The 25,429-nt window shown below is 39.4% G+C and overlaps 1 protein-coding gene across 3 annotated transcripts in view; it reads right to left on the reverse strand.

The window, feature by feature from the left end:
- The window catches only part of LOC307018106 (rho GTPase-activating protein 26-like), a 74,385-nt gene that overhangs the window by 43,117 nt on the left and 5,839 nt on the right, over positions 1-25,429 (reverse strand). The window lies entirely within an intron of this gene.

The raw sequence follows: 25,429 nt of genomic DNA on the forward strand, positions 1-25,429 counted from the left end.
ACTCAAGTACAAGACCTGAGTACTTCTACTTTTACTCTACTACAAGACCTGAGTGCTTCTACTTTTACTCAAGTACAAGACCTGAGTACTTCTACTTTTACTCAAGTAAAAGACCTGAGTACTTCTACTTTTACTCTAGTACAAGATCTGTGTGCTTCTACTTTTACTCTAGTACAAGACCTGAGTACTTCTACTTTTACTCTAGTACAAGATCTGAGTACTTCTACTTTTATTCTAGTACAAGATCTGAGTGGTTCTACTTTTATATATATATATATATATATATATATATATATATATATATATATATATATATATATATATATATATATATATATATATATATATATATATATATATATATATATATATATACTTATACCACCTCTGTTTATAGCCTATGAAAAAAACTATTAGAAATAGAAGGCTAAAGCTAACGTTAGCAGATAGTGACAATGTATTCTAGCTAGCTAGCTCAACGATTCCTTAAATAATATTGCCACAGAAAAACTTTTCAGTTCACATCACGCTTTGCCGCTCCGACAGGGAGCTCTGCTCTGAACACCTGAACGGCCCGTTCTAACAGCTGTTCACCAGCGGTCCAGCCTGTGCCACTGTGACTCCGGACGCACAGTTAATATTAACGAACGCACCCGTAGGTAATGTAGCTGCTGAAGCTAGACCATCATCTCGGAGCAGCAGAGCCTTATTTATTATACATCCATGAGCAGAGCCGACAGGCAGGAAGACTCGAGCACACAGCTCGCACTTCATTATATATAAAAAAAGAACACCATGCGTGTCATGATGGCACATGATGGCACATAACAGCTCACGGCCGCAGATTACTCCGGGTCCCAGACCCCAAAAATATTTTTATTGCAGATCTACATTAATCACACAAACGACCTATTTTGGATTCAAAACGGCGAATTTCGCCGAAAGGTGACAAGTTTGCATCACTGATCTATGATCTGTTTGGTATTTTTGAAAAAAAATTCACAGACATGTTTTATATAGGTATGGCCCTACAATATATGTTTCAAATATAGCATGATAGGTCCACTTTAAATATCATCCCTATGGCAGCCTGATAGCTTTTTGCAAACAACTATCTAAATGAAACCTTGCCAGTTTGAATCTAATGTAATCTGTTTAGCCTCCTTCTTTCCTCATCAATTAATCAGAGTGGCAGTGAGTGGCTTGAAATCAACTTAATAAATAAAAAGAGGCCAATGTGAGTGAACATCATCAAATATTGTGAATCTAGGGCACACGGCCGGCCTTTCCTGTTGAATTGGGAACACAAGGTCACTTTGTCATTAAGAGGAGAGGAAACATTACATTCATGGCAACAATAAGCTGGAAAAGCAAGGAAAGTGTGAAAGAGAAAAGGCAAGGAAGTTGAGATGGCTTCTTTTAGGTGTTGCCATGGTTAGTGCAGGTTGGGGGGAAGCAGAGGTCAAAGGTCAGCCTTCGTCTGTCCATTCTGCTCTGTCAGCTTTATGTGAAGCAGACTGGGTCAGTCCACGTTGACGCACAACATACGGTCTCATCACTCTTCCTGTGCCCTTAGTGGTGCACGTACGGTGATTAAGGTCAAATCTGACCATGAATGTAGATCCTGTTACAGACCCACATTTCAGGGTCACTATCCGCCTGTAATACGACCCACCAATACAGCTGGAGAACAGTAGAAAAAAAGCTTAACACTGTCCAGTGATATTATATCTATATAACATAATACCTTGTCATGCAATCCCTGTAGGCTGTGTAATATGGGTTCATGTTAAAAGGTTAAACTAATCCCAGAAGAATTCAGCCTGTTCTGTCATTGGAATATGGTTCATGGTTAACTTGAAAAATTGCATGAAAGTGTATATTCCAACTGCACATAAACAAGAAATTCAAATTCATTTGTATTTTGTTTTGGCACAAGAATAATCATTCAGTCTAAGAGTATTTCAACACTGTAAGTTTGAGTTGGATGCGATGGAGATAACGTCATTTAACGTCAGATTGAAAGAAAGTGTAAGAGATTGGAAGAGAGGTGGAAGAGATATAAGGCGCATTCACACCGCAGTACTTTTCCCACAAAGGTTCATGAGAACTTAGTTCATCAGAACTCTTTAGTTCTGATGAACTAAGTACAGATCGCGTTCACACCGGAATAAATCCCTGGGGGTGGATTAGGCAAATGAAGCCGCTGACGTCACTTCTTCTTCTTCTGCTTTGGGTTTACTGGCAGGCCGCAAACAACTTCACGGCGTATACTGCCGACCAAAATCCCCGGCCGGAAGTCCCCGGTTGTTGGGGACTGGCTTCAGTAGAAGCTGCTGGGACTCCCAGCAGCTTCTACTGAAGCCTACCGAGTAAATCGCCAGAACGCCGACACCTCCTCATCTCCACCGCTCCCATGTTTTATTTTGTGTTGCCATAAATTAGTCTCTCTGCGTTTCTGTGTTGGGCTAATGCTAATAATGCTAATAAAATGGTGGCTTCATAACACTTTTGTTTTGTTTTACGGGGCGTGGTTTGCAATCCGCCCAGCCAATCAGAAATATAGTTATTTTCTCACAAGAGAGCTGCATGAGAGTCCCTGCTCTCCAGCAGGGACGGAAAAGGGGGTAAAAAGGTTCTCATGAACTAATTTTTGTTCCGGCTCTTTTTGATGTGAACGCATTTCGGAACTATATCGGAACTAAAGTGGGAAAAGTACTCCGGTGTGAACGCGGCTATTGTCATATTTTTTGTAGGGGTGCACCGAATGGGAAATTCTTGGCCGAAACCGATACCGAAAATAGGAAACAGTTGGCCAAAAACCGAATGTCGAAAGGCCGAAAATGATTAATAGAAATATATATATATAATGTATACATTTTTTACCAATGTTGTTCAGCTACCTGATTATGGAAAAAGACATGATTATGGCAAAACTTAACTTAAATAATAATAACTATTATGGGTCCATAAAACATTTATTCAGCACTTTTGAATGCATACAGTACATTAATTCCAAGTCAAGTGCATTTTCTTTTCTCTGTAGGATAACTACAACAAAATGCATTCAGAACAAAGCCAAGGTGCTTTAAAACTGCATAAACATCTAGGCCAGTAGGCCTACAACAAAATAGTGTAAATAAAGACTGTAACAGCCAGGCCTTCTACAACAACAAATGCACCTATAAGTTTGGTAAGCTAACGTATTGTTGTGATGACGTAATCAAAACGCGGCGACAAGCACGGCGCGCGACCATGCTCGCGGCTGGCTCACAGCCAACATGTCTGCCGCTTGGAGATATTTCAAAATATCAGAGAAAGAGGTGCGGATTGCGATTTGTAAAACGTGTTCAGCTGACATTTCTCGAGGGGGTGTAACTGCAAAGACTTTCACCACTTCGGGATTACTCCACCACTTGAAATCAAAACACCCGGACAAATATGCGGAGTATGATCAACGTAACCCTGTTCTCTGACATCCGGTGATATTTTTTCGGTGCTAAAACGGTGCCTTTTTAACCATTTTCGGCCGATAATTTTCGGTGGCCGAATATTCGGTGCATCCCTAATTTTTTGTCATCACCTTCTAAATGCTAAGTTGGATTCTAGCTGCAAAACAGATATGTCATAAGGACAAGCCGCTGCCAAAATGTTTGAAACATCCATTCGTATGTGCAGGAAACGCATGCTTTCATACAAATTCAAAGGTTTTTCACACACAAAGACTTGCATTTATATTAAAGGGTACATTACAGTAGATGTGTCTTTCAACAAACTTTCAATGTATATTACATAAATTATGCTAATGCAAGTTGTAAACATGAACATTGAATGCCGCCTTAGAAAAAAAATAGCACACATTTCAATTTAGACACAGATTATCAATTTCAATGATTTTTAAGTAAGAAGCTGGGGGCAACCTTCACACTGAAAAATAAATGAATAAAAAATAAAACACAGTGTAACTTTGATGAAAGACCTTCATTGGGGATTCTTGAAATATGTAAAAAATAAAAAACAAACTGTCTATGGCTAAAGGTAAGTACTGGAAACAATTTCCATACATTTTAAATGTGATCCTTATTTATGTAGTATTCAAATCCATTAGAGGTTCAAGGTGACTTCAGATACAGAACAGCCTTTCATTTGCCTCATAGCTCCACTTCCTATTACCAGCATGGTGTCCCCTTATGTGGTGCAGGGTGAGCCGAAACGTACTCTCGCACACCCACTTTAGCTGTTTTGAAAGACAAAATGTTAAAAACCCACACACACCTGTGCACACACTCACACACAGACGTACATACCTCTCAATCACACACTAATTGCCGCCACTTGTATAAATATTCTTGCTGGTGGTTTAACTAGAGACTGACACTCAGACCCCCCACCAACCAAATACCAGGTATTCACTGTCAGTTCTATTTTTAAACATAAGTTCAAGAAGGAAACTAGGTAATATTAAAGCCACAATTAAGTATTTTAATTTTACACTGGTTTTAAATATTTGTCATCTTTAAAAAGTGAATGAAAAAACACGACTTGGTTTTCCAGTTTAAAAGTAATATACGTAATTTATTTTTTAGTAAACTGAATGAAGCCGAAATGTTCGGTTCAGGTTCATAAGCTAATTCTAATAATGAAAAAAATCAAAACCTTAAATTTCATAAATCCTTAAACTTAACCTGCAACAAAAACGGTTTGTTTTTATGTTGAAGACCAAGGACAGATTAATATTAACAACGTTAATGTTAAGGACACCTTTGTGTGTTTGCCAGCATTAGCTCTGTGGACCATAAACAGTGATGGAACTCCCTCACATGTGGGAGTAATGACACACACACACACACACACACACACACACACACACACACACACACACACACACACACACACACACACACACACACACACACACACACACACACACACACACACACACACACACACACACACACACACACACACACACACACACACACACACACACACACACACACACACACACACACACACACACACACACACACACACACACACACACACACACACACACACACACACACACACACACACACACACACACACACACACACACGGGCCAACACATGACACAGCACTGGGGTTGACAAAGCAGACACTGGAAACACTCCCTTTGTGTATGTTAGCAGATGGCTTTCATCTCATCTGAATTAATCAGTGCAGCGACTGCGGGGACAAGTGTGTGTGTAAGTGTGTGTATGTGCAATTAGTGAACAGCAGGAACCTTTTAATCTACCCCATAGAGAAGGTCCAACCTTTCAAGGAGCTAAAGAATCTAAAAAAAACACCAACACACTTGCAGTACACACACACCCTACTTGCAACTTCATTCCTGTTTAATGAGTGTCAAACTGCCCATCCCAATGAGGAATCCCATGGACGGAAATTAAAGGAGGAGTGAAGAAAAAGAAAAGCACCAGAAAACGAGATCAAGTCATCTCCTTTGTATCTTACAGTGATTATGGAGTCAATGAAGCTCTGTGCTACTTTATGATGGCTTTTCTTTACCCTGTAATAGTACTGTGCTCATCAGAAACTGACTGAATGGCGCTGGGAGGCCAACAAAGTGATTAACAATGGCTAAATGAAGCCTGGCAACAAAAAGAGACAAACAATGACACACTGAGTCCCGACTAGAATGAACTGAGAGTCAGATGGTGGAGGGGGGGCAGGAAGAGTTGGGGGAAACAGGGGGAGGCAAGAGGAACAGTCATATAGTTTTAGTGAGGAACTGAGGGGAGTTGAGCTGAGAAACAGCTGGAGCAGAAGAGGTGAACTCTTTCTGTCTGGGTTTCAGTCATCAGAGAGGAAAAGGAATATCAATATATTTTATTTATTCTTCTTGTCTGGCGGCAAGAAGAATAAATTAAACCTTTTTTGTCAGATATTGATGATCTAAGTTTGTGCATTGCTACTATACTGATGGCATCAACTCAAATGTTGTGTTAGATGTAGATAGAAGTTTGTGTCTTGGAATCATGTTAAATACATTTTTGTCTTTCAAGAAGAGCTGCAAATAATGATTATTTTTAGCATTCATTAATCTGTTGACTATTATTTTTTTCTTGATTGATTTGTAAGTTTGTCCACAGAAGAAAAAGTTCCCAGAATCCAAGGCAGAATCTTAAAATGTGTTGTTTTTTCCGAATAATAGTCCGAAACCCAACGATTGCTACGTGACAATGTAAATGGTTTGTATAAGCAGCACATTATCACATTTCAGAAGCAACACATTATATATATTTGCTTAATACATAACTCAAAAGATTGAATGTATTTTCAAATTGTGTCAATGCATTAAATCAATTAACTTTATTATTTCAGCACCACGCCAACATGTTTTATATTATATCTGCCTGAATATCTAGTATTAGTCTTGCTCTTAAAAAACTGTTAATTGTCCTTCACCAAGACATGAAACATTGAATATCCAAAAACTTTGCGGAGTCCGTGGTTCAACTTATATTACTGATGATATAATAGTATAATTGGCTCTAATAGTTGGAAATTAGCTGTGTAGCTCTGGGAATAAAACAAAAACACTGTACATCATTGAGGCTTTCACTTTCTCCCTCCATTTGTCCCAGGCCACATAGCTATCGTATCCTAGCAACATGCACAAAGAAGCAAGGCCACCACAAGGAGCAGGGAGTTCACTTTCTCTGTCTTTTGTTTAAGTCTCTTATACAGTATTTCCTCCAGTGTCTACATATGTCATCTTTATTTTTTCGATCTTTACTGTATCGTTATTTTTTGTGTTCATCACTTTAATGCTCGTCACACACTTTCCTTTACTTTCTCTCTGCAACCCTTTTTCAACCTTTTTCCCGCTCTGATTTTGGCACCGCCACGCCTGTTGCTGACACAGCGAACAGAGACAACCAGGGAGGTTTTCCTCTCTCTTTTTTTTAAAGAGCGTCTGTGGGGTGAAATCATCCTGCGGACCGCCGGCTGCAGCTGGAAACATCCACAGCAAGAATGTGGGACAATCTGACTTGGAATCCAAGCGGACGACACAGGGCCAGAAAAACCCTTTTCCGTCTAAAAATGACCTACATATTAAATGGAAAACACCAAGTATTCAGACAGATTTATTACATTGTTGGGAAGTGAGGAGGACACAGACACCACAAGTATCAATCTGTTCCCGGTAGCATGTTTTCTAGAAGTTGTATTCATGATGCTGAGATAGTTTGCAACAAGCCGTAAAGAAAAAGAAAAGTTTATTTTTAAACTATCAATTTATTTGATAACAGCTTCAGATGAGGGACAACGGCGTCATTCACTGTGTAATGATTTTAAGCTACACATAACCTATTTCACTTTGCTGTTTTCTAACAGAAACCATTTTAATGGCTTCTCGCTTGTGAGTGTACATGGCTTGTCTTCATTTTTGGAAGAAAACAAAATATCTTTGGTTTTAGGACTGTTGTACTGGAAAAACCAATCAAACTTCAAAAAGTTTCAATGGGAATTTTTTCAATTGATTATGACATTCAATGGATATGGATGATAAAGAAAATAAATGGCTGCTCGATTGCTCAAAATGAACAGCGGTCAGACACTCCCCCAAAAACATTTATCCAATAGCATTTGCTGATAGGATGACCATGACTTACAACGGTGCCCAGGCCTCCTCTTCAAAACAGGATATGTAAGAGAATATATGACCTTCCCGTTATACAGAACTGACAGCAAGCGTGGAAAACACGGGATGCTAGAAACACACAAACACACACACACACACACACACACACACACACACACACACACACACACACACACACACACACACACACACACACACACACACACACACACACACACACACACACACACACACACACACACACACACACACACACACACACACACACACACACACACACACACACACACACACACACACACACACACACACACACACACACACACACACACACACACACACACACACACACACACACACACACACACACACACACACACACACACACACACATACACTCTCATTGACAAGGTGAGAGACACAGAGTATGAATCCTGAGCCAGAGGTTGACAGAATGGTTTTCCTTCTGTTGTGGCTTGCTATTGTTGGTCTGAGCTGCCTTGGAAACTCTGAAGTCCCACTTGAGGTCATGGACTCATCGCTGGTACAGTACAAGACAAACTAAATGTCATTCCAACACAAACAGTGGAAAAATAATCATTATGTCAAGAGGGTTGTGAATCAATCATGTTAAAGCAACAACGATGAGGCAACTTTGTTCACACATTTTTCCATCAGCTTTGCGGGAAAAAAATGCAGCGTTCTCAAATAATGAACTTCAAACACTTGAGGGGTGACTTGTAGTTCAGCATCTCATGCAAATAGTTCAAGTCAATGTTCAAGCAGCAGCCATCATTATAGAGCATTGTAAGGCGTACAATACATTGTACCCGTATCGCAAGCGTGGTGATAGTAGAATGAGAAAAGAGAGGCTGGAAACCACACTAACCAGATTAGTGCCAGTCTCCAAATAGCCTTTGTCCGCTTCCTCCCCTACGCCCGATACAAACCTGAACTCTGGTTCAGGCAACAACACAAACATACAGCAAAAATACTGGCACAAACCTCTCTGAGAGACCTTGTGGGCTCATTTATACTAAAGGCATTGTTTATTATAACCCAGAGTGGATTATATCAAATCTAAAAGTTACCCTGAATCCCTGTTGTATCCTGTTAACAAATGATACACAACTTTGAGTATGTTGTGCACTCAAAACAATAGGCTGTGCTAAGGCTGAACGATATATCGTGTCATGGCGATAACCGCATGCGCGATATTCACACCGCAGGGACGTGCGGTTTTATTCATTTTTTTTTTAAATGCTTACGCACTTTAGCACAGAATTCAAAATAAAGATACCCTTATTACTTATCGAAACTGCACATACAATATATCCGATTAAAGCTGAGACTCCACAGATTATTTAAGTATAGTATCATCACTAAGCGATCCGATCTCGCGACAGGGGAAGCAAACACAGATATCACAACAGTACCTTTACGGAGCTTTTACGGGAGATCGTCTCACCGTAGCTGTCAATCTGATCAAAAGATGTGTTCAATGGCATTAAAATGAGAAAAAACGCGGCTGAATCGGTTGATCCATAGGTTGATAATGTGTCTGTCGCTTTGAAAAGATTATTTATAATCCATAATTCCATTTTTATGTAAACATCGGAGCAGAAAAGTTAGCTGCTAATGGTAGCCACCAGAGTGTGCAGCTTCCGGTTTTGGCTACGCGTCACTCTCACTCCTTATTTGTTCATGTGTTGGTGTGTGTAGAACTTCCCCTTGATTCCATTGGCTCTAGCGGTTATAAAGAGATTTAATTCGTCAAAATCGACCAAGGGGGGCCAGAGATATGGAAAATCCATCCAAATGACCCCAGAAGTGTTTTTTTTTTGCTACAGTAAATCTCTCTAAAAAAGGTCAAATATCACTTGTTTTGCATCAATCTTGATACAGGGTACTTATTATATGTTGTACTTTGGATTCTTAAAGCTTTTAGTCTACTAACCCATCATCCAAGGGTAGTTTATTTTCACTATAAGTAAAAAAGAATTTTTGGACGGATACTATAATTTACAGTTTTTTACTATGTTCAATCTGAATTTTCTTTAAAATAAAAAAACACACAGGTTTATCATTACTTTGAGAGAAAAGATGATTAATTTAACCCTTTTAGAAGGGAAGACATGGTCATTTGTTCTGGGAATGTGTCATTTGTTCTGGGAATGTCATTTTCGAGCCTGAGACCTGAAAAACAGGCTCAGTGCTTAAGTAGGTGAATTAACTCAAACACGTCATTTTACAGTTATTTTGCTGCTTGCTACAAAAGGAAAACTTGCGCGGCTCTCATGTCAGGGGTAGTTGAGTGAGTGACATGCAGGCTCCGCATGCACAGCAAACCACCAATCACAATCATTCTTGATCAGATCACAGCAGGCCCCGCCCGCTAGTTTGCAGACCATCAAAACACCGGTAAAAAAGGAGCGAGGCACAGGAGGACAATACCTTCATTCGGTTAAATATAGTTAAAAAAAACGCAATATATATCGCAGGGAGAAAAAAATCTTAATGTCAGTTTTTTTCAATATCGTGCAGCACTAGGCTGTGCAATTAATCGTATTTTAATCTAGAAAAAAAACGATTATTTTGCTGCATTCCCTTTCGAAATGATGCCCTCAATTTGTATTGCGTTATACATCCTGCCGGCGCGTGCACTTTCGCCCCTCCCTAAAAGCCCTCTTGGCCAGGTTGTGCTGTGACTTGCAGTGTGTTTAATAAATCCATATAAAACACGTTACAAGCGAAGCTTGAGTTACCGTGTCTTTATTCTCCGGTTAGCTTTGTCACTACCCGATCTGCAGCTCTGCCTGATCTACAGTGCGCATGTGCGAGATGGTCCGCCATATTGGACAACTCCGTACGGCAACCCAAGAAGGACACTGTGGCTTTTGGCAAAGTTCAAAAATAAAACTCGAGAGGGATGAGTTATTGTTATTACAACGTGACTTCACTATTATTTAACAACTCTTTTTATTGGGTTCTTTTATTTGAGGTTAAGTACATTGTCAGAATAAGTGAGAAATGGATTTAACTTCTGTTAGACAGCTATCATACTGAATAAATATTTACTGTGAATGTATGCAAAAATACATAGCATATGGCTCTCAATACTCAAATTTCCCCTCCTCGGTCCTCCGGTAGTGACCCGGAAATGAATTTCACCGCGCCATTTTGAAGGACATCTCAATTCTCTAAATGCATATCGAGGACCGAGGATCGAGCATCGAGGAGGCTCTCTAGAGGAGCTATAACCGAGGATACACTGATGGTTCCTCCACGGCTCCTCATGAGAAGAGGTAAACAAATATTGTATTAAAACCTTATGGGCAACAGTGTACTGAAAACAAAAAACCCACCTTGATAAAAAAAAATCAAAAATGTGTAAGGTAAAAACCATACAACCTGAACTTACTGTGCTCAAGTTTTAATCAAGGCCACAAAAATCTAAACACCTACCCAGGAAATGTTGATAGCATCACGTGCAGAATTGACCCTTCAAAAGTGTAACGTATTACAACTATAATAGCCGTTAGGTCTGCAATGCTAGTCTTAAACACATAACATGCTTAATGGAGTAGGCTATCCTGCAGATGCCAGCTCTACACGGTGGCAACTTGCCTTTAATGAATGCCAACTTCATTTAATACTAAATGATTGAATGAAATGCTAGAATTAGCTGCCAGTGCTGACTGTGCTGAAGACTTTTGAAAGAATGCTATTCTTCTCCATCTAATGTGACACACGAGAGCAGTTCTGAATACAGATTCAGTGTGCAATCAAGCAGGAAATAAATCAGCAGTCTCTAACCAGATTGGTTAAAATCCTCCCTGACCTCATTTCTTTAACTCCTAGGGAACGGAGGACAGGATTTAGAGAGAAGCCAAAAAGAGTGAAAGCAATAACAGGTTTAAAATGGGAAACAGAGGTTATCAATCTTTGACTTGATAGTCGCAGTGGCAGGTAAATCAAAGTCTTGCTCAACTTTATTCTTTATTTAAATTCCAAAATATAATGGCTTGTAAAATAGTGAAAATTGGCAGTGAATTTAGGAATTTAAAATGTGGCTTGTGGCCCTAAACTGCTGTTCTGAATCAGTAAACCTTCACACAGTATCAATGTGGCAAAGAGGAGTAATCCAGAGGAAAACAAAAATATGTCTCAAGCTTAGAACTTGAGCTCCAACTTTTATTTTTTTTATTTTTTAGCAGGGCATGTTTTAAGCAAAACTGCAATACAATCATTGGTGATACAGTAGGTGCCCAAAATAAGGAATGTCTGTTGTTCTTGGCCATATATGATAATTTACTAAATATTGCAGGGTTTAAAGATGTTGATTGAACTAAATGAGACATTATATAGATATACATTGTATAAACACATGTACATATATTTATATACTTGGCACTTGCAGCTCTTTGTCAAAATATTCACACAGTTTAATATATGCTACAGCCGTTCGTGTTTTTTTTTTACTTAAAGTTTTCCCAGGTTTAAAGTGGCCACCCTCTTTATTCTCTTTGTCGTTACGCTGGGAAGTTTGAAACAGGAATTGCCAAACAAGAACAGGAAGAGGAAGTAGGTTCTCCATCCAGACTGTTTTCCAGCCATAAAAACTCAACCCAAACGCTGACATGGGAACATTCTGTTTTATTATAGCACAGGAAGTGTCTCATGTACTGGGGTGTCAAAGCGTTTATTGAGAATGACTGACCGATTCCTTTAGGTCAGTCACATTAAATGACTTTCTGACATTGACAACATGCACAGCTTATTGGAACAACCGCAGTCATATTGAATAACAATCTTTTGTGAAAGGATTATCATAAAAACCACAAAGATAATAATTTTACAAAAATATGGAATAACAGTTTCATAAAAACAATGCATTAATGAGATATGAAATAGTTTAAAAACGACATTGTAAATACGGTAAGTGCTAAAACAAGTTAAAAGGCTTCTGGGTAAGCAGCTGTAAAAAGTCGTGTTTTTAGCCTCGACTTAAAAGAACTCAGCGTTGGTGAAGACTTCAGGTTTTCTGGAAGTTTATTCCATTTGTGGGGAGCATAAAAACTTAAAGCAGCTTCGGCGTGTTTGGTTCTGAGCCGGGAGGAGGAGCAAGAAACATGTACAGTATGTTTAGCATAAAACAAAAAAAACAAAAAATCGACAAAATTACTGATAAATAATCTTCTGACAATAAACTACGTGTCTTTTCCATAACTGATATATATTTGCAATTAAGGGTTGAATGATTGTTTTAGTCAATTGTATGTATTAATGACTAAAAAAGAAACAATGGAATAAACTTCTGTGATGGGAAATTTGACCATAATTGTTGGCCTAAAAACTATATATTTTCGGATTCAGTGAACACATACACAGGCTAACTGGCCACCACAACGCAACCTTAAACTTGGCGCAGTACCAGTTAACCACTGAGCAGAGAAGTCATTTCATTGTGTATCCAATGCCATCTGACATTCGCCAGCCTAGCAACCGTGCCCCCCCTCCCCACACCTAGCTGCCTTTTATGTGTTGTGGTAGAAGAGATTTGGCTGGAGGTGTAAGAGGTGTTCGGAAAAATTCAGCTTCAAACAGAATCCGGAAAGAAGGAACAAGAAATGTGCACTTTGATGTAGATATAAAGTCTAGCCTGCAAGTCTGCATTTGTAAACCCCCCTTTCTCTGGCTAATTCCCCTCCCTTTTTTCTCCTTATCCCTAGAGGCAGAGAAATATGCCTTTAAATTAATATTCTTTGAGCTCCATGAATAAGCCTTGAAGTCATACCCACCAACACCCAACCCCCAACCGACCCCCACCAGCGCTGAAACCTCAAACTTGAGCAAGACAAACCTTATGCAGACCAAGCCCCTCCCAGCTGAAATAGCTCTTTCCACTCTTTTTTTAATTGTTAATCCTATAATTTACCATGCTTTAAGCGTGGAATTTGATACTTTTAGCAATTATCTCCTAACATGGATCTGTGCTTGAGGGGGGAAAAAACTCTTTGCAAATGTGTGAATGTGCTGACTTTTGTGTGGCCATAGTTTCAATGCAAACTGATGGGCCAAGTGTGTGTGTCTCAGCGTGCATGTATTCATGCTGCTGTGCGTACGCATGCATCTGTGAGCAAGCTGTCTCTGACACCTGCTGCAGCCTTAGGCAAGCTGCTGTAGGGTTAAGAAAGGCCGGGAGCCAAGTCACTACATAATGCTCGAGTTATGTTGCTTTAACATTATGGTGTTATGTTACTGAAATTATGAAAACATTGGGAATATTGGCACACAGTTTCTTCTAGAATTCATTTATGGTATTGGAGAGAAAAATGTAAACCTTAGCCAATCACAGTGTGAAGTACGTGTGAAGGATTGCTGCTTTCAGGAAATGTTAAGAGAACAACAAAACATCTGACAATTACTCATGAGAAAGCATTGCAGCGGTTTAGGTCTCCCAAACACCAAGAGTAAATCTGAGCCACTGCAGGATTTCAATGTTTAGGAAGAGGTGTGTGCTCGCGGGTCAGAAGGAGGACAGAAGGTTTGGGAGATAAAAGGACAGTGTGCAAAGAAAGCGTGCAGAGCTGGCATCCTAGCTACCACAGCACAAAACATACAACTTCTGTCATGTGAATTTTTAACAAGAACATTGCTATTATATTCAAAACATCTGTGAACCTTAGCTAATGTGGTGTTGAAACGCTGAGGGATAAGCTTGAATATATTTTCAGCGAACAGGTTTTTCATCATTTCTGCTTTTGTAGCCTTCATCATGTTTCACACATTTCTGTCTCTCTAGTCACTATAGCCAAATAGTGCAACATCTTACTGTGAATACAGTCTAGGCAAATTAATAAAAGACCATTAAAAACTGCAACCAAATGCAATGTAGGTCCTTTGGGAACACATGTATTCACTTTTCAGTTGAATGATATGTTTTGAAGGGCACTACAACAGAGATGAGCAAAAGATGCACATTTAAACTTAAGTATTAATAAAGCTCTTCTCCAAAACAGCCATTAGCAACTGCACCTACTGACGTTTACATTTTAAAATCTATTTAAGTTATGGCAGAAATACAAGACTAAACATAGTAAAAGTATCTAAAAGATGAGCTTGATTAACTGAAACTCTTGTGTCTCTTGAGGATCAAAGTACTTCCCAGTAATGGAAATAAAAGCACTAGTGATTGGCTTGTCTAACACATCTGATCCGTTACAGAAATCACAGAAGCTGAACCCTCCATTTGTCTTGCTCTCAGCCTCTCTCCCAGTAGGACACTAAAAGCTGCCCTAAAGGCACCATCATACGCTTTATTAGCTTCCAACCACACACACAGCCTCATTTTCTTTTCATTGGCCATTACAGAGTGCACAGATCGCACAGATAAAGAGAGTACATGCTCTGTCCTCTGAGTCTTTTGTTAGTGTAGCTCTTAACTCTGCCTCTGCCTTCATTTACCCTATTTCTTTTTCTGTCTCTCTTTCTGTCACGACAGATCATGGCAGCCTGGGGGATTCGCGGCTGGGTGGCTGCTGCTCGGTGGCTTGTCAGTTCAAGTCCTTCCTCTGAGGTCAGTGTGACACAGAGGGATACAGAGATGAGATATAAACACTAAGTATGATGGGTTACTTGGAGGTTTAAAACCGAGCAGGACAGCAAAATTAAATACCACCCTGCTAATGCATTCACACAGAGTCTGGGAGGAACAAGCTATAAGTTAACCTTCATAGACATGATATACGCATTTTGCCTTGAGCCAAGATATGCATTACACTTCTTTCTGTCATTTGTTCAGGTTCATGACCCACTACCTCGTCTTTATGAGAACACAGCAGAAGGGCATTTTAACATCTACTGCTTCCTCCTGTCTGCCACAAAGATAATCCATATAAGAATGTATACTGAAACAATTACACTAATAAGATATAGCATTTACAAATGTAGTTGTTTTGTTTTTTTACCACATTGACCAATGGTTATTTCTTCGTGGAAATGTAAAACTCAGAGACCAAAAATACTTTCCCATGTTCTGATAGGCACTTCCTTTTTGCAAAAAGCTGTCTATACAAGGAAGTACACGTGTACAGTACATATTGCGGCAGGACATAACACGTTCATAAACAAATCCTGTTCATTGTTAAGTTGAGCTGATTTTCTGAGTATGAACCGCTGCAGATAACAAACCATTGTGGGAAACTAAACTTAACCGATACATATGTTGAGCAATATAGTCTGAGACTATACTGATGATATACAAACTATTACAGTTTTTTTAGCATGCAAACATGCTGCAACCTTAGTTTACTAAACTTTGAAGATTTGGGTGGAAATAAAGCAATCACCTGCCTTTATCTTATTTCTATAATTACCTGTAGCCCATTTTTCTAATGTATTCCAAAGAAAAACACAAATCATTTACTAGAGGAGTTAAGAGAGTTGTTTTAAAAAGGTAGCTGAAAGGGAGATACATCTCAGTGTAAGACTTCAGGGTTAATCTGTGAAATCAAACTGGACTACCCACAAGTAAGACAAAGAATTGGTTCAAAGAGAAGCTGAAGGGTCCACTCAATTTACACATTTCAATATGTTATCCATTTAGTTCAATGTAGTCTTATCATCAGCTTATTTCTTTTTAAAAAGACGGAATAACTCAAATAGCTGGAAATCAGATAAAGAGTTCAACGTGTGATGGTCTGTTGATAGTTGGACTTTTGGGACCTACAACAGTGTTCAACAAGACAAACGAGCTTTACATTATTGTGGTTTTGGTGTTGAAGTTGTGAGCCAGAAAATGAGCTTTTATCAACATATGATCCTCCACACTTCCTGAGCGCTTTCATTTCCACTGGACGTCTCTCGGTGTAAAGTCTTCAATTTAAAATATATTATTTTTGCCAGCTGTCTGAAGCAGGAGTGATGTCAGTGGTGATGGTTTAGTGTATTATTATCACAGTTCCCTATACAAATTAAGATAAGCCCCAGTGACATAATATTAAAGACGGCAATGTTTTTTGTTTTTTTTTTGCTTTTGCTTTCTCCTCCATTTCCATTTATGTACATTTTTATCACAGCCTTGCTTGGCTTTCGCCCTCACTTCCCACTTCAAAAAGAAGCCACAGCAAAACAATTGACTTTGGGAAAGATTCTGTCAGTTTATATGAGGGTCTAAATTTAGAGTAGAAAGAATTTTCTTTGTGCCAACTCCCAGATATTGCGTCTCGCTTGATGAGGAAAGTCATCCATCATTCAAATTAAAAACAGACAAGTCAAACGGGCTTTCTGTGTCGGTACAATAAGTAGATGGCCATGATGCCACAATGTCTAGAGAAAGACACCTACCTATTAAACATTTTGAACAGAAACAATAAAGACAATTGTCAGTTGAAATAAATGAACCATTAATTATCGGATGTGTATCTGCATGTGTTTTTTGTGTGAGGCGGTTTAGAGTTGTGGCAGTGGGTTAGATAAGATAAGATAAGAAGTACTTTATTGATCCCAATTTGGAACATGTTTTTAATTAGACTAGTCAACTTTAAATTGTATATTAGTTTCTTCCAGAGGTACGTGCCCCAGGATTATAAAACACTGTTAGTTCATCAGACGAGGGCCCCATCCAGTGCTATCAGCATCAACCACAGCCACCCCATAAACGGTCTGTATTTGCTATCATTTCCCACAGAGATGGACATAAAGCCCTACCCCCCCAAACTAAATCCCCTTCCACCTACACCAGCAGTAACCCCCCTGCTCTCTAGCATTAATCTAAGCTTGCCCCTGTGACCCTGAGTCTCCTCAGCGTCCCATCAGGATGTGATCTCAACCAAAGGGCAGAGTAGGAAGATCCAAAATATCATTAAAAAGTCAAATCCTGAGGAAGACCAAAAGAAAAGGCTAAATAATAAAGAGTTTCCCTCATCCTGATTCCTGAGGGGAAAAAGCTAGAGCCAGACATCGAGCCGAGCCAACAAATCTATCCCAGACAGTGACACCAGACGCGTGAAAACAGACAGAGTAGAGCGAGCACACACCTACAAGATTACCCCCACTAAGCCTGAGTTACGCCTGGCTTTGCACCAGGACACCCACCCCCCACACTACCCCTGCATGTGTGTGTGGGTGAGTATGTGTACAGTAGTCATATAAAATGTGTGAGAGTGTGATAAAGAGCAAGGCATATAGCGAAGACGGAGCGTTAACCTGGGGATTAAATAATCTTAGCACGGGGTTATTTTTGGAGCAGGATGGGAGCTGAACGCAGACACACACACACACACACACACACACACACACACACACACACACACACACACACACACACACACACACACTTCCTCGCTCCCCATGCCAGTGGAGTGTGGTTTGTTTGGGTTGGCTTTGGACAGCACTGTAACCGAGTCCTCTCTTCAGCCCCCTCTTGCACGTGCTCCGTCTCTTTCATTCATACACACAGATAGAGTGAGTTTAAAATTGTGTTTCTGTCTTGGTATAAAATTATACTACCGAAACCTCGAAATGGGGTGAGCGTCATTAAGGGGACAATTAGGGCACTGAGACACTGATTTAAAGCCCTTCATTACATATCTAAAGTAGGCCTTTATAATAGGTTGTGACAGGAGTGCTACACCTTTTAATCCCCCTACCAGCTTGAGAAATCTAGGAGTTGGAAGTTGAGCAGTAGCCCGCTTTCTTTCCTCAGAAAACACTGCTTTAAGCGATGTAGTGTTGTAGATAGAAAGAGTATAACCTACTGAAGTAGAATAGTGATATTGAAGGAGACCTACAATTCCTCAATTATGAAAATAAATGATTTAAGTTCAACTCGAACACAATTCAAATGTAACCAGGTTGCTCTCAATAGCTCTCAATAGTCATGTTGCATGTATGCTCACCTCGTAACAGGTTATTCATGTCTAACTGTGATGTGTGTCTTGAGGAGGAATCACAATTGTTCTGTGGACCTTTTTATCTTTCAAAGGTATAGAGATTTGTGGGCTACATATTTTGGAGCACATACATGGTTCCCTAATGGTGTTTTTTTTATTTTGTTTGTGCATCTGTAGGTTTTTGCAACACGACAAGTGCAGTTGGTTCCATTTCACTCCGTTGAAACTTGACACTTGAAACGTTGCCTTCACTCACTTTGCATGTTTTTGCATGCACTTTTTTCAGCATCACCTTTGAACATTTAGTATGACGTGACTGCTGCCTCTAAGAATGTAAACCATACCGTCTCACCAGAAAACAGGTCTCACTAGTCTTTATTTACCTTTCCTCCTTTGCTTCCATCGATGTGCCGTCATGTCTAAGCTTTCTGACTCCCCACTACACCAAGACTGCATTGTCACTGCTTGTGTTCAATAATTCAATGCATCCATTCCTTGTTGAGAAACATTGTGCATCCATGTATAGCAGGGGTGTCAAACTCAATTTCATCGCGGGCCATATTCGCATAATGGTTGCACTCAAAAGGGCCGGCTGTAACTATATAAATATATAATATATATATAAAATAATGTATTATGTTACATTATTGCCTCTGAATTGGATTATTATCGGATAGGATAATAACTTAGTAATTAACTACGTCTGAAAGCAGAAGTCAAGGGCAAATCATTGCAAATCTCTTCAGTGCGCATGTCACAAAACGAGATGCATTGTGGGACATGTAGTTTATGGGCAACCTGCTTCTGTAAAGTGGCATGTGACCGTATAATAAACGTATTATATTCTTTGCAAACTCTTGCGGGGCCACATAAAATGAAGTCGCGGGCCGGATTTGGCCCCTGGGCCTTGAGTTTGAGACCCCTGATCTACAGCATAGATTTCAACAAAGTATATTTTTATTTAATAAATCAAACATTTCTGGCTGGGTATGAATGCACATGGACATGCACTTATCATTATGCATGTCTCAGAATCAAGATTTTTATGAACAACTCATGATCTACCGACTGCTCATGGTTTTTCTAATCACATGATTGAACTTTGTTTCAGATTGATGCCTGGTATGATTACTAAAACAGTGGGGGTTTGCTCATGTCTCGTTGTTATAAAAATAACAACCTCTGGCAAAACGCATCATAAGGCCAGCAAGCGGTCATGTCTGCTTTGATACAAACAATGGGAGTGATGGAAAGAGTTAGAGGTTCCTGCACTTCATTGAATATGCCTTCACTCATTTGACATGACTTCTTCAATAATAACCAAGGATGGTTTCTCTGAAAGCACTTATCCTATTTTAATAACACGAAACAGAGTAACATCAGGGAGGGAAACAGGATGAGAGAGACTGTAGGAAAGAAGAAGGGTAACAGGCATTTCCATTTCACATTGACAAAAAGGAAATGAGCGGGGCAGGAGGATGAGAAAAAAAAGGTGAAGGTTAAAATGTGGAAATGTGTGTTCATTAGGAAAGAGGAAGGGAGAAGGAAGAGGAAAAGGAGGAGAAGGGGAAAGTAGAATCATTGTTTTGGAAGGTCAACTGTCTCCTTCAATGCCATTCTGACTGAACACAATGAGAGCCTGCAGGACTTATTTGATGTTCTTTAATCACTTGTTTAAAATAGAGCATATTAAGCTGTGATTTTTTGTTTTAATGGTAATCATTGCCAGTGTTAACAACATGCTTCAACACCTTTATCAAGAACATTTATGGAGGGCTGGTGAAGGAAATTAGAGTCAGATTTCTCTATTAACATAATAGGTTCTCAAGATGGAAGAGAAGGAACAAAAAAGAGGGAGGATGTGATAGCGTTGCCAATAGAAACATACAAGATTTTGAAGATTTTGAGTGGCTACTGAGGAGTAAGGATGTCACGATACCAGAAATATAGAAATTGACACCAATGACAAGGACATTTCACAACTCTTGATACCAATGACGTGCAATACACTTTAAACAAACTTGCGAATAAAGCTCAATCACACTGCCGTTTGTTTTTCTTACAAGAGGATGAAATAGGAGTGTCAGATAGAATAATTAAACAATATGCATCTCTAAGCATAATAAAAGCAGGATTTTAAGCAGCTGTGAAATGCGAAGTTGTCTCTATTTTGACCAAAGTCCTGGTCCTTTATGACCTTATAAGTACAGCAATGTAACCAAATGCATGTGTAGTCAGCAAAACTGTGCACGTCCCTAAGCGTCAAATGTACACTTGCAGTGACACTTTACCAATATCAATTACATTTGAAGTTGGTCATCCAAAACAGAAATTCACAAGATCATATTATATAACATATTCTGATACTTTCACCGAATAGTCGTTTTTACAAAAAGAGGTTGACGGCACCAAAAGATACAGTAACTTGATTGAACCTCCATTTGTTGAATGCTTTTAAAAAAAGTTAAAGACAGTAGTATCCCTCAAAGCCAACAACAACCTGTTTTCACCTCATACAGTGACCTCAAGACTTAGTTCCCTTTTTTAAGCCGCACCTGTTTGAATCTCCCCAAGTGTTCCTGGTAACATTTTCTGGGCAACAAGTTTTCTTTATTGTTCAAGGTTAGCAACTTAGAGACACCACACCTATACTCCACCGTAGGCTGAGAGTTTCTAGTTCATTTTCACACACGTCTTGAATTTGACACTGACAGCTCAACACTGCGGGCTAAGAAGTTAATGATACCCTGGAGCTAAAGATTTACTTTAAACACTTCATATAAATCTCCCTGTCTTCCTCTGACATTTATTGTTCCTGCAGGGTAGCAAAAACCTGCATTTCATTGTCTTGGTATTCAATAATGAACCGTAGTCAGTAGCTTCCTGTTTTGGTAACCTTGCCATTATTACATTGTAACATATTTTCTTTCACAACCAGCAAAACATTCTGCAAACATCCAGGTCTTGTGACACTGTATGAAAAGTAACACATTCCAACATCCAATAAAACATCCTGTCAGGTGTTACACTGGAGATAAGGTGTATTGCCACCAAAACAATAATACAAAAGTGTTATGTAAGCTCAGAACTAGAACTAGAAACACACAGTATGTGTAACCTTTGACTCTTCCTGAGGGCCTACAGGCAGTCAAATTAAAACACATCTCACATTTTTCCTGGAGTCTATTTCATTCCAGCTCTCAGTAAAATGAGTTCAGACTTGTAGTCGGCAAGACAACAGAAAAATGTCTTTCCCCCCTCATTTTTATCAGATGCTGATCAACAGTTAATAATGCTTTTTGAACCCGACATCTCTATGTCGAAGCTTTTCATATTGTTTTAAGTTAAACCACACTTGACAAGCTCAATCACGCTGCTGTGAGAGGATGAAATAGGAGTGTCAGGAAGAATAATTAAATAATATGCATGTCTAAGCATAATAAAAGCAGGATTTTAAGCAGCTGTGAAATGCAAAGCCCTCTCTATTTTGACCAAAGTCCTGGTCCTTTATGAGCTTATAAGTACAGTAATGTAATCAAATGTGTGGTCAGCAGAACTGTGTATGTCCCCAAGCGTAACATTGACACTTGCAGTATCATTTTACCAATATCAATTACGCCAAGTTTTCTGGTTTTACAGAACCATCTGTAATGGAGAGTAAGGCCAGCAGCTGCAGCAGTAACAGGAAACTAAAGTTCAAGTTGAGAACAATCTTAAATCAAGTTGGTTTTGATTGGATTACAAGAGACATTATCTCATCTCATGGCAGACTGCTTCATTTATGTTAAGAAAATCAAACTGTTAGGAATGAGCTGTGCTTTTTCAATACATCACTGGAACTTGTTAGGAGAGTTTTTCTTACGTGCAGCTGCAAAAGCACAGAGTACAAACTGTCAGGTGGAACAAGGTGCAGCCAGGATCTTTCCCGTTTCAAGTTTCAAGTGACCTCAAGTTACACACACAGTTTATTCCCTGACAATGACTCATCCATGGACGGTTTTTTTCATTCTTCCTTATTCTTTCTTTAGAACCTCATTAACATGTTTAAACAATTGATATAGCAGGCAAGAAACTGAATTTTTCCATGCACTCCATTGCTTCTCCTGAAAGTCCACCTCTAGTCAAAGTGTGTTTTACTGATTGTAGCGTCACATGACCGTTTGACCTTCACTGTGCAGAATGATGCATGTGACTATAGCAGCTTATTCCAGATGCATCTGCTAAAGAGGTGAAGTTGTTCTGTGCTCACCTTAAATCTTAGTTTGAGACGTGTATACATGTTTCTAATTCAACCCAAACTATTTCAACACTCTTGTACACGTCTTGAAAGAATGACCGCCCTGATTGTTATGCCTCGGCTGGAAAAGTTAAGATAATGATGCAAACTTTTATTTTGATGATTGAGAATAATGCAAAAAAATATATATATATATATATATATATTCTAAAAAGGTGTTCATCAGCCAAAGTGTTTTTGCTGAAGAAATGTCACTGTACATGAAAACAGAGATATTATTTTGTAAAAATAATCAGCATTAGAGAATTGGAGGTTTTCTCAGCCTTGTCTTTACTGTAACTGTAACTTTGTGGCCGAGCAGATATACAGCAGCAGAAAGGTACACCACAGATGGTGATGCAGTTCTGCAATTAACTTACTGTAAGTGTCAGAGGAACATTTTTAACACTCAAGACTTCCTTCTTCACAGAAAAACGATGTGAAAATGTTGAACTATAATTCATGTAATGCTCTAGTTGATTTATAACTATACCATGAGAAAACTAATGTGTTCATTTGCAGTTCCTCTTTCAGTTCCTCACTTCGCACATTTTAATATAACCCAGTAAATCTGTAAAACGTTTCCCCATTTGTAAATCTACATCTACTTCTTCTGCTTCTCAAAAGTCGTACATGACATATAATATAGAATCAAATGATTTGAAGACGGCGTGAAGACATTACGAGAATAAACCCTGGACGAGGGGTTGCATGTGTGAACATTTGCACATTTGCAACAACAATACCTGCTTAGAAAAAAAGGAAGCTTCTTCCTGTTACATCTGCTTGTACTGTATATGCATGTTTAGGGCCTATAGCGGAGATGGCATACCAGAAATATAAGTCCCATATTGTCATGAGAGAAAACACAAAAGTAAGTGATACCACAGTGCATCTAGGGGCTGAGTCACTGTATCATTGCCGGGCAGTGTAACTAAATCAGCCCCCGAGCTCAAATATTTACCAGCTTCAGTCCAGCTGGAGTCCAGGGCCGATACTCCACATCAAAGATTCAGCTAATGAGATGAAGCAGCACACTGGCTGGAGATCTGCTTCTGTGGTGAGATTGTTATGAGAACATTTTCGATCTGGGTATTATATACACGCCACTTCTGCAACAACTTTGCTGGCTGAGAAATGTATTTAAAATACTCTCCATGATCCGATGTATGACCCTAATGGATTTTTAATGAGCTTATTAATTATAGATGTATTCAGTTACATAACTGTTCTTGAAGAATGCACATTTTCCCACTAAACCACTGTTACTCTGTACATCTAAAAAAGTGCATATGTACTCATGTATAATTCAAAATGCTGATGTATAAGAACAAAAAGAACAAATCCCATTTTTTCCCATGAGGAGTGATTTCCACACAGACAAAAGTATAACACAGAAAGGCCCGAGCGAGAGTTGAATCAAGTGAAAGAGCCAAACACCTGCTGCTTTCTTTACTGTAGCTTTGCTGCTTTGGTACATGTGTAATCCTTGCGATTTCGAAAACGTGTGGCTATCGAATGTAAGTGGGAAATCACCTTGAGCTCTATTTGTTGACAATATTCACAACAAAAGAAAAGATAATACCAGCATACATGGGACTTTTAATAGCGCTTTTCCTAATACTCAAAGACGCTTTTGACTATGAAAATAATGAATATTCAGCACACTAATCTGCAGCCTTTGCCTCTTAGAAGTAAATGATCACTTACACTAGGAAAAAAAGATCTGAATGTGAGTATTGGTGAATTTGCTGTTTTTTTAAAGGACAAAAATACATATTTTTTTGATGCAGTGATTCTAAAAGTCAGTGACGACATGTAACTGTGGTTGTGTGTGTGTGGGCGTGTGTCAGACAGTCTGCCCTGACAAAGGCGAGGCAACAATAGCACCAGAGCTAGGCTGAGTCGTGCCCTAATTTCCTTCTCCTCCAAACTACGTCACGGCTAGAGGAAGACCCCCAACCCCCACTGTGCTGCAGTGGCATCGTACACACACACACACACACACACACACACACACACACACACACACACACACACACACACACACACACACACACACACACACACACACACACACACACACACACACACACACACACACACACACACACACACACACACACACACACACACACACACACACACACACACACACACACACACACACACACACACACACACACACACACACACACACACACACGAGCTGAAATCTACTGGCACAATAGGAAACACACATGTTGTGTGCGCGATCCAGAATATGAATAACTACAGAGAGAACATGCTGCATGCATGAAACCTACAGACACACATCCTCTTTTTCTCTTTGTTTTAATGAGAGATGTTTTCAGAGGAATGCCTTCAGACAGTGACACCCTGTACCGCTGCTCTCTCCCCGATTATTGCTCCTCCATCCTCTCCTCCTTCCCCAACCCACATCGCTGTGCTCCTCTACAGGCGGATAGAAAATAAGACCATGTCGGCTTTTGAACAGCATTGTGAAAGACAGCAACACCCCCACCTCACACACTCTTTTTCTCTTTCTTTTGCCCCTTGGCACATACCCTTCCCTTTGCTCTGAACCTTTTTAAACCGAGGGTTCCC

This window comes from Notothenia rossii (assembly GCF_949606895.1).
Source record: "Notothenia rossii genome assembly, chromosome: 9".
Lineage (NCBI taxonomy): Eukaryota > Metazoa > Chordata > Actinopteri > Perciformes > Nototheniidae > Notothenia > Notothenia rossii.